Genomic DNA, 9,211 nt, shown 5'->3' with positions numbered 1-9,211 from the left:
CGGCGTCACAAAAAGTCGGACCCCCCCCCCCCTCAAATGTGACGTCACAAAGCTCTGCCCCCCCAAACAATATTTATATTTTGAAAATAAAACATGCTTCAAATCGCTTTAAACTATTGTCATTGTAGTGCGTATTTAATGTGGCGCTGCACTCTGATGTTGTAGGAGTGTTGTTATAACAATAATTATTGTTGTTATAACAATTCTATATTTATTTAAAGTTGCGCATTTTGATGTGACGTCACATTTCTCAAACCCCACCCCCCCTCGTCACACATCGTCACAAATGTCTGACCCCCCCCCGCCCTAGGTGCGTGACGTCATTTATGGACTGCCCCTTTACACCACTAGAGGGAGCGCTGGCGACTTGTAATGGAAGGAAAATAATCATCGCCTTGCACCAGAGGTCGCAAACGGGGTTTGATTCCTTACCCGTACCCGTACCCTACCCGATACCCGGCTACCCGTACCCGGCCGGGTATCGGGTAGGGTACGGGTATGGGTACCCGATTGCGACCTCTGGGATGAAGCCATGTTGCAGGCGCGGGTGGGTTGATTCTAGGAACTTGAATTGTGAGAAGAGACAAGACGTTGGGAAATGAGTGACAAACGGTTACTCACCAGTGACTCACGGCCTACCCGTACTCGTACCCGGCCGCACCCGGCCGGGTCCGGGTAGCCGGGTATCGGGTAGGGTACGGGTATCGGGTACCCGGTTGCGACCTCTGCCTTGCACTCAGAATATTTAGGAATCCGATGATCTATAAAGCGTTTTTAATATCACAGATGTCCAGTAAGTGGCGATTCGTAAAGTTACAACGACAAACAGTACTAAAAGCACGACGCAGGTCTGGAGTTTTCCTTGTGTTTTCTAGATTTGAAGCTTTCGTGACTGCAAGGATTCATATTCTTAGTTCTTTCGGTAAAGTCACGTAGGTAAAAAATGAAATTAAAATTAATTTAAAAAATCACGACGTTTCGGAGGCAACGGAGACTTGTGTTGCCTCCGAAACGTCGTGATTTTATTGTTTTATTGTTTTACTTTTATTAATTTTCATTTCATTTTTTACCTACGTAACTTTACCGAAAGAACTAAGAGTATATTTTCCTTGTGTGCTGAACGAATGGTGCACGCTAGGCTGGCGATGCTGATGAGAGGTTGAATGGTGAAACCGGGCCGGAGTTTTGCTTGTGGTGAACTTCATTGCTTTTCGATTTAAAGCTTTCGTGACTGCAGGGATTCATCTTCTTGGTTCTGTCGGTAAAGTCACGTAGAAGGGAAATAATAAAATAATAAAAATAAAACAATAAAATAATTCTCACGACGTTTCGGCCACAACGCAAGCAGCCGTCCTCAGGTGAAGACCAGGTCTGTCGGGGAGACAGCGTCTGAATGCTTGCGTTGTGGCCGAAACGTCGTGAGAATTATTTTATTATGTTTTATTTTTATTATTTTATTATTTCCATTCTACGTGACTTTACCGAAAGAACCAAGAAGAACTTCATTGCTGCTGAAATTATGCACTCCCAAGAAGGCTGTGTGGATGATGGGATGTGTAAAGAATGTTTTTTTTAATGCAGAGAGACAGATTACGGGAAGTAAACGGCTTATTGGCTGCGTATTCGTTTTATATTCGAGAAATTATTTGGTGATGTTGCGTTGGCAGTGATACACACATTTATTTTATTTGGTATAGCCCTGTGAGCCATTCGGCTCTTGAATTGGGTGCAACCGCAACAAACAACAAACAAAAACATGACCAAGAAAACATCTTAAAGTGACTATGCGCAAACAGAAAAATCCAGGAAAAAACTGCAAAGTCTTCAAAAGAAAAGCACCGTACACCAACGCTGTGCAAAAATCCCAGTGGGATGCAAGTCAAACAACAACAACACGCAAGCACATTTCGTCAACAACAACAACAATAATACGGCCTTAAGGGAATCAAAATAATTGGAGACGTTTCGGAGAAATGGCCCTTCAAAGGACATCAATTAAGAATGACCATCATTTCGATTTAAAGCTTTCGTGACTGCAGGGATTCATATTCTTGGTTCTTTCGGTAAAGTCACGTAGAAGGGAAGTAATAATAAAATAATAAAAATAAAACAATAAAATTCTCACGACGTTTCGGCCACAACTCAAGCAGCCGTCCTCAGGCGAAGAACAGAGCTGTCGGAAAGACAGCATCCTAATGAACACTGCTAAGCTTGGCAGCGTATTCTATTCGCTTTACGTGATTTTACCAAAAGAACCAAGAATAAGGGCCATCATACTAATAGGGGTTTTCCCCTTTTTTCTGGCAACAAAACTGACACCTTTTGCAAGGAATCATGCTTACATTAACCACAATACTTGCAGTCAAATGCAAAAAAAAATTATACTCTGATCATTTATGCATTGTCTTTCAAACTGATTGGTCCACACCAGAGACAGCTTTCTTTGGAGCCTAGTCTCATATGGTGTTCGACCAGATGACGCCAAAAGGCGCACAGTTCAAAGACAACGCACTACCAGAGTAATGAGAGCTCGGGGTGAGCAGCAACATCATGGGACCTCCTTTGCCAGTACCAAAATATACTAATAGGGTTTTTCCGGCAACATATGGAGAAGGGCCATTGTCCGAAACGTCGCCCCGCTGCGTGTTGTTTATATAAAAGCCACACCGGGGGAGCCTTCCCCTTTGTGAGCGCTGAGTTCGGCCCACTGCTCCATCACCTTCGATAGCTCAGTTGGTAGAGCGGAGGACTGTAGATGAACGCGCTTGGCTGACATCCTTAGGTCGCTGGTTCGACTCCGGCTCGAAGGACGATTATTTTTTTAAATCTACTTTCAACCGGCCGAATGTTGTTTTGCTCGTATAGGCTGGAATTAGCGGCCTCTTCGAGTCTACGGGACGGATTTTGTTAAGTTTGTATCTTAAATGTCGCGTTTGTGTTTTGTTGCTCAATGCTTTTTGTTCGGTCTGCTCGTTTTGCCACGACGACACTGGCGACGCACCGCCCTCTAGCGGACTCTAACCGAATCGTGCAAACTGCAAAGGGAGTGCACAACACGACTTCCTAACCCAACGACAACCACACAACACCTCGAGACATCATGATAATTGTTTTTTACCCTTCTATCTGGCAACAAAACGGACACCTTTTTTACAAGGAGTCATGTTTACATAGACCACAATACCTGCAGTCATAATGCAAACAAAAACATAACTCTGATAATGTGCACTGTCCTTGAAGTTGATTGGTCCACACCCGAGACAGCTTTCCTTAGAGCCTAGTCTCACATTTTGGCGTCATCTGGTCCAACCCATGTGAGACGAGGCTCTAAGGAAAGCTGTCTCGGGTGTGGACCAATCAACATCAAGGACAGTGCACATTATCAGAGTTATGTTTTTTGTTTGCATTATGACTGCAGGTATTGTGGTCTATGTAAACATGACTCCTTGTAAAAAAGGTGTCAGTTTTGTTGCCAGATAGAAGGGTAAAAAAAACAATTATCATATTTTTACTGGCAAATGAGGTTCCAATGGTGTAAACCTCGAGACATCGTCAACCAACAAACTTCGCCGTGGACTCAAGTCCCGATCCCAATCCCTTCCGCCATCAACCGCATCAGAACATCGGCAGGACAACACGTGCACGTCACCTTCATGAATGGACAATGAAAGACACGAGCGTGGAGTAACCCCACCTGCAGTCTGCGCTCCTTCCATGGACGAGGGACACGTGTTGTTGGAAGGAGGCTGATTGTCCGCTTTTATATTTTGTTACTGGTAGGAACCCATTGGTTCCACCAGCCCACAGGGGATTCTTGTGTCCGTCCGTCCGGCTGTGTGGGGAGGGTGGGGCTGGGTGGGGAGGGGCTGGGTGGAGAGGGTGGGGAGGGGCTGGGTGGGGCTGGGTGGGGGGTGGGAGGGGTGGGGCTGGGTGGGGAGGGGCTGGTCACCCCGTGGTGCCCTTATAAAACTCAACGTTTAACCTACTCACGCCGGCTTGTGCCCGCCCTCACAGTCGGGCATATTTGCGGAATACACCACGCCGCCGTTGACCCTGGCCATTGACCGAGCAACCCAACGTTCCTACCAGCTCCCTCCGCAGGAATGTGTTAATTATACATGGTGCTTCCAAAAAATGCTAACACTTTTTGGGGCTATCGTTTTTAATGGAACAAAAATAACCGGCAATACACCTTAACATGATAACAAATGTAATGTTAGTAACTTCAAAAAGTCACAGTCTCCACTTGTTTCGCCATCGTTGTCAACGCGTGCAGGGAATCTTCACCAGGTGGTCTCCAGAGCTCAGAGGCAGCACATTTCTTGCGTTATTGTTGCAAATTCTCCGAAGTGTTAACACTTTATTGTTGGTTCTTTCGGTAAAGTCACGTAGAAGGGAAATAATAAAATAATAAAAATAAAACATACTAAAATTTTCACTTGTAAAGTCACGTAGAAGGGAAATAATAAAATAATAAAAATAAAACATAATAAAATACAATTTTCACTTGAGAATTGTATTTTATTATGTTTTATTTTTTATTATTTTATTATTTCCCTTCTACGTGACTTTACCGAAAGAGCCAAGAAGATGAATCCCTGCAGTCACGAAAGCTTTAAATCGAAAAATAAAAATTCTCACGACGTTACTTCTCCCTTTATCACTGCTAATCCTACATAATACACGAGCATAATATGACTTTGAGACCCCCCCCAACCACCTACACATTCCACAAGGAGTAACTAATCCCATATCTGCATTTTCCATCAATATGCTTAATTCCGGTGTTGATATGTAAACTCCTTTGTCAAGGCGCTCTCCGCCCCCCGACCAGCTTAAATATACGCTGCCAAGCTTGGCGGTGTTCATTGGGACGCTGTATTTCCGACAGCTCTGTGTCTTCACCTGAGGACGGCTGCTTGTGTTGTGGCCGAAACGTCGTGACAATTTTAATTTAATTACGTTTAATTTTTTTTTCCCTTCTACGTGACTTTACCGAAAGAACCAAGAATATGAATCCTTGCAAGTCACGAAAGCTTTAAATCGAAATGTTAGCACATTATTGTTGTTGAAGCACCCTTGCACGTGACCGTCCCTCCATCCCTCCAGCCGCGGCAACTGGCAATCATCATCCCTTCTGACCGTCACGCGTGTCCTACTCAAGCCCGCTCACTCGCTCACTCAAGGGGTTAAGATGATTCTAGATTTTAAGCTTTCGTGACTGCAAGGATTCATACTCTTAGGTTTTTTCGGTTACGTCACGTAGGTAAAAATATATTTAAAACAATAATATAAATAATTATAGAAATTAAATTAAATAATAAATCACGACACATTTCCCCACCGCGGCACGTACAAATTTTGGATCTAGACCGGGCTTGGGTCACCCCTAGGTCGACTGGGCGCAAAATTAGTACTGTATCTGATGCGGTGTGATGATGGGAAGGAACACTGGGGAGACAAAGGTGGTCGGGTCGGGTGTGGTGCTGGCTGATGGCCACATCATCCCGTTGTGCGCTGTTCCAACCTTAATAGGTGCTCACTAAAAGCACTATCTCCAACAGTGTGACGTAGTTATTCACGAATTTATTTCTGTACAAGAAGAGACGAACATTTGTATCTTATCAAACCGATTATTAAATCGCGCGACGTTTGATAACCGAGTTTTAAAGTCAATACCATTTTTTTAAACATGCGTTGAACACGATCCGTTGTAGTAATTACCTGAATTAAGTTATCACGATCACGCGAGCGCTCGCAAGCTCAGCAGAGTTGAGCCCATTCACTAACCCACTCACCTACTCACTCACTCCCTCACTCACCCACACACTCACCACGCTGCAGCTCACAACAACATGCTCACTTACTTACCCACACTCACCCACTCACTCACCCACACACTCACCCACCCACACACCCACACACTCACCACACTGCAGCTCGCAACAATATGCTCGCTTACTCACCCACACACTCACCCACTCACTCACCCAATCACTCACCCACACACTCACCCACACACTCACCCACACACTCACCCACTCACCCACTCACTCACCCACACACTCACCCACTCACTCGCCCACTCACTCACCAACACACTCACCCACACACTCACCCACTCACTCACCCACACACTCACCCACACACTCACACACTCACTCACCCACACACTCACCCACACACTCACCCACCCACTCACCCACTCACTCACCCACTCACTCACCAACTCACTCACCCACCCACACACCCACACACTCACCCACTCACTCACCCACACACTCACCCACACACTCACCCACTCACTCACCCACACACTCACCCACTCACTCACTCACACACTCACCCACACACATACTCACCCACACACTCACCCACACACTCACCCATTCACTCACCCACACACTCACCCACACACTCAATCACCCACTCACTCACCCACTCACTCACCCACACACTCCCCCACGCTGCAGGTCACCTCACTTCTCACGCCTCCCCTTTGAAATCCCCTCTTCTCATCATCAGCGTCTCCTTTCCCCAACTCTCGTAGTCGTAGTAGTAATAATAACATCGCCCCCACTTTAAAACAAATGTGAACTCTGAACGATTTTACACCTTCCATCGTGCGTGCTGTTTGTTACTGGCCTCTTACGAGTTCAATCAGCGACCAAAATAGCCAACCGGGCGACTCGGGGACTTCGAGCCGGAGGTTCTCAACAGTTGCAAGGTCACGGAAATCCACCGAACCTGTCACTGACCGATCCATGGAGGTCCACTTGCTCCGTGTCAACCTGCGCGCGTGTGATTCTTGTGGATGGCGTGGGCGAGGGCTGAAACGAATGAAAGGCGGACATCCGAACACGAAACGTCGATGCCAGAGGTCTCCTCGTAGCGGCAATGAACGTCTGCGGCGGAGACGGAGCGACGTGAAGTCGGGTGTTGGGTGGATTGTTACATCCGTGGGATTGGGTTGGAGGTGGAGGCGGAGCCGGCGCGAGGAGAGGGGGGGGGCTTCATCCAGCGGTGGATAGATCAAGTTCTCACGGCGATCTTGAATACGTCGAGCAGAGACACGTTACTTACCGACTGCTGTTCACACTCTCATGGTGTTCTTCTGCAAGGGCTCGAATTCAGAGATATGGCTCAATGATCGTGGCGGTGACTTTACTTGATAGAACATGATGATTTGATTCTAGATTTGAAGCTTTCGTGACTGCGAGGATTCATATTCTTAGGTTTTTTTCGGTAAAGTCACGTAGGTAAAAACCTAAGAATATGATGATTTGATCTCACTCGGTTCTCAGCCTAAAGTTCCACGTTTCTCAAAGTCTCGCGGTAAATGCTCACAAGTTACGCGCGCTGCCATCACCACCACCATCATCAAGAGAGCAATTGACTCTCGCAATGCCCAATGATTGCACACCGCACGAGAGTACACGCGTTCGAGGCTAAGTCGACCTAGGGGAGGAGGCCCACGAAATGTTCCCGATGCCGCTCACCGCCAAAGCGTGGCACCGTGCCCGGAGGGTAATGGAATTTATTTTGCCGGGTTGATGGGCGCAGTGTGCCAACCACTGCGCCACCGCTCCCACGTCAGGCACTCTTCTATTGCTTTGTTACTAAGTTATACTTCGCATGATTTGCGTGCAGTGATTTTTGTGTTATTGAAGTTCGGTACGTTAACGTAGAACACAACACCCACGCAACCTATCGTATAATCATTTAGCAATTTGTTATATTGATAATGTTGTGTTGTTGATCTTTTAGATATGCTGTAATGAGGTGTAAATAAAAATAATTGTATATGTTTGCCTTTATCAACGATTTGACTTTTCCAACTGAATATACATTGACTCTTTCAACAAAAAGGATCAATAAAAAATCTTCTTGGTTCTTTCGGTAAAGTCACGTAGAATGGAAATAATAAAATAATAAAAATAAAACATAATAAAATAATTCTCACGACGGTTCGGCCACAACGCAAGCAGCCGTCCTCAGGTGGAGAGCAGGTCTGTCGATAAGACAGAGTCTGAATGACACACTCCAGGCTTGGAGCGACTATTTAAGCTGGGATGGAGGGGGGGTCAATAATTACAGTAAAAGCTCTTGCGTAATTATTTTTTCTTTATTTGCAAAATATAACAATGGACCCAGCGACCTGAGTTCGAATCCGGGCCACGGCAAACATCAGTGTCGAGTAGAATCTCAACCGGTCCTGAAATCTCCTCGAGGGACAGTGGTCAAACAACTCTCACTCACCAGCGTGGTGAAGTATGGTCAATTTTGCGGGGGGGGGGGGGGCGTCATCGATCCAGCAGTGGAGTGACAGAGGGCCTGCACGTTTATAACCGGTCGTACGTACGGAGTGATCACGGCGCACGGCGGTTAGAACGTTGTCCGCGATTTTATTTTTAAATGCAGTATAGAATTACAGCATGCACACGTGAACATGTGTCCTGTGATGTCGATAATTCTGCAAATGAGATTGATAACAATGGCAATGCTATGCACACATATTTATATATTCATATTCTTAGGTTTTGTCGGACCATCTTATTTGACAGACAACTATTACAGGTTATTGATAGACAGCCAGTTTGTTGTTTTACCAGTTTTAGTTTTTACTTGCTTTCTTTTTTCACACTTTTGTTATGTATGCTAGGTGTTAGTTACAACCCGCACCTCTCCATAACAGTCTTAAGCCTCACCTTACCATATTAATAAAAAGTGTGCCGTTCCTGGCCCTTCCCCCCTCAACCATTATATATACGGGGTGGTATTTCTTGTGATCTCTCATTTACTTGATACAGCTGTCGTGGCTGTGACGGTTCCACCTGAAGACGGAGGCTTGTGTTGCTTCCGAAACGTCGTGATTTTTTATTTTGTTTTATTTTACTTTTATTGATTTACAAAATAAAATAAAAGTGTTTTCTACCTACGTGACTTTACCGAAAAAACCTAAGAATATGAATCCTTGCAGTCACGAAAGCTTCAAATCTAGAATTTATATATTCATATATATATTTTTTAAATATGCTACGTGATTATAAATAAGATAATATTAGAATAACGAATCATACTAATAATACGTCTGCAATGTTAGCATATTGTTATAGCCTTTACAATATATAATTTATAGTACGATATTTGTCACAATTTCATGCATTATTGGAACATGTAATATATTATTTACACGTATATCTATATACAT

General features: G+C 44.9%; 1 non-coding gene across 1 annotated transcript; it reads left to right on the top strand.

Moving 5' to 3' along the window:
* Positions 1-2,718: 2,718 nt before the first annotated feature.
* TRNAY-GUA (transfer RNA tyrosine (anticodon GUA)) lies at positions 2,719-2,810 on the top strand. Its single transcript is given in 2 exon segments — positions 2,719-2,755; positions 2,775-2,810. It is a non-coding gene; the product is annotated as a tRNA-Tyr (tRNA).
* The last annotated feature ends 6,401 nt before the right edge of the window (positions 2,811-9,211 follow it).

The sequence above is a fragment of the Lampetra planeri genome, chromosome 53 (genome assembly GCF_965212315.1).
Source record: "Lampetra planeri chromosome 53, kcLamPlan1.2.h2, whole genome shotgun sequence".
NCBI lineage: Eukaryota > Metazoa > Chordata > Hyperoartia > Petromyzontiformes > Petromyzontidae > Lampetra > Lampetra planeri.
The sequence above is the reverse complement of the archived record's forward strand: the minus strand, read 5'-3'. Positions and strand labels throughout refer to the sequence as shown.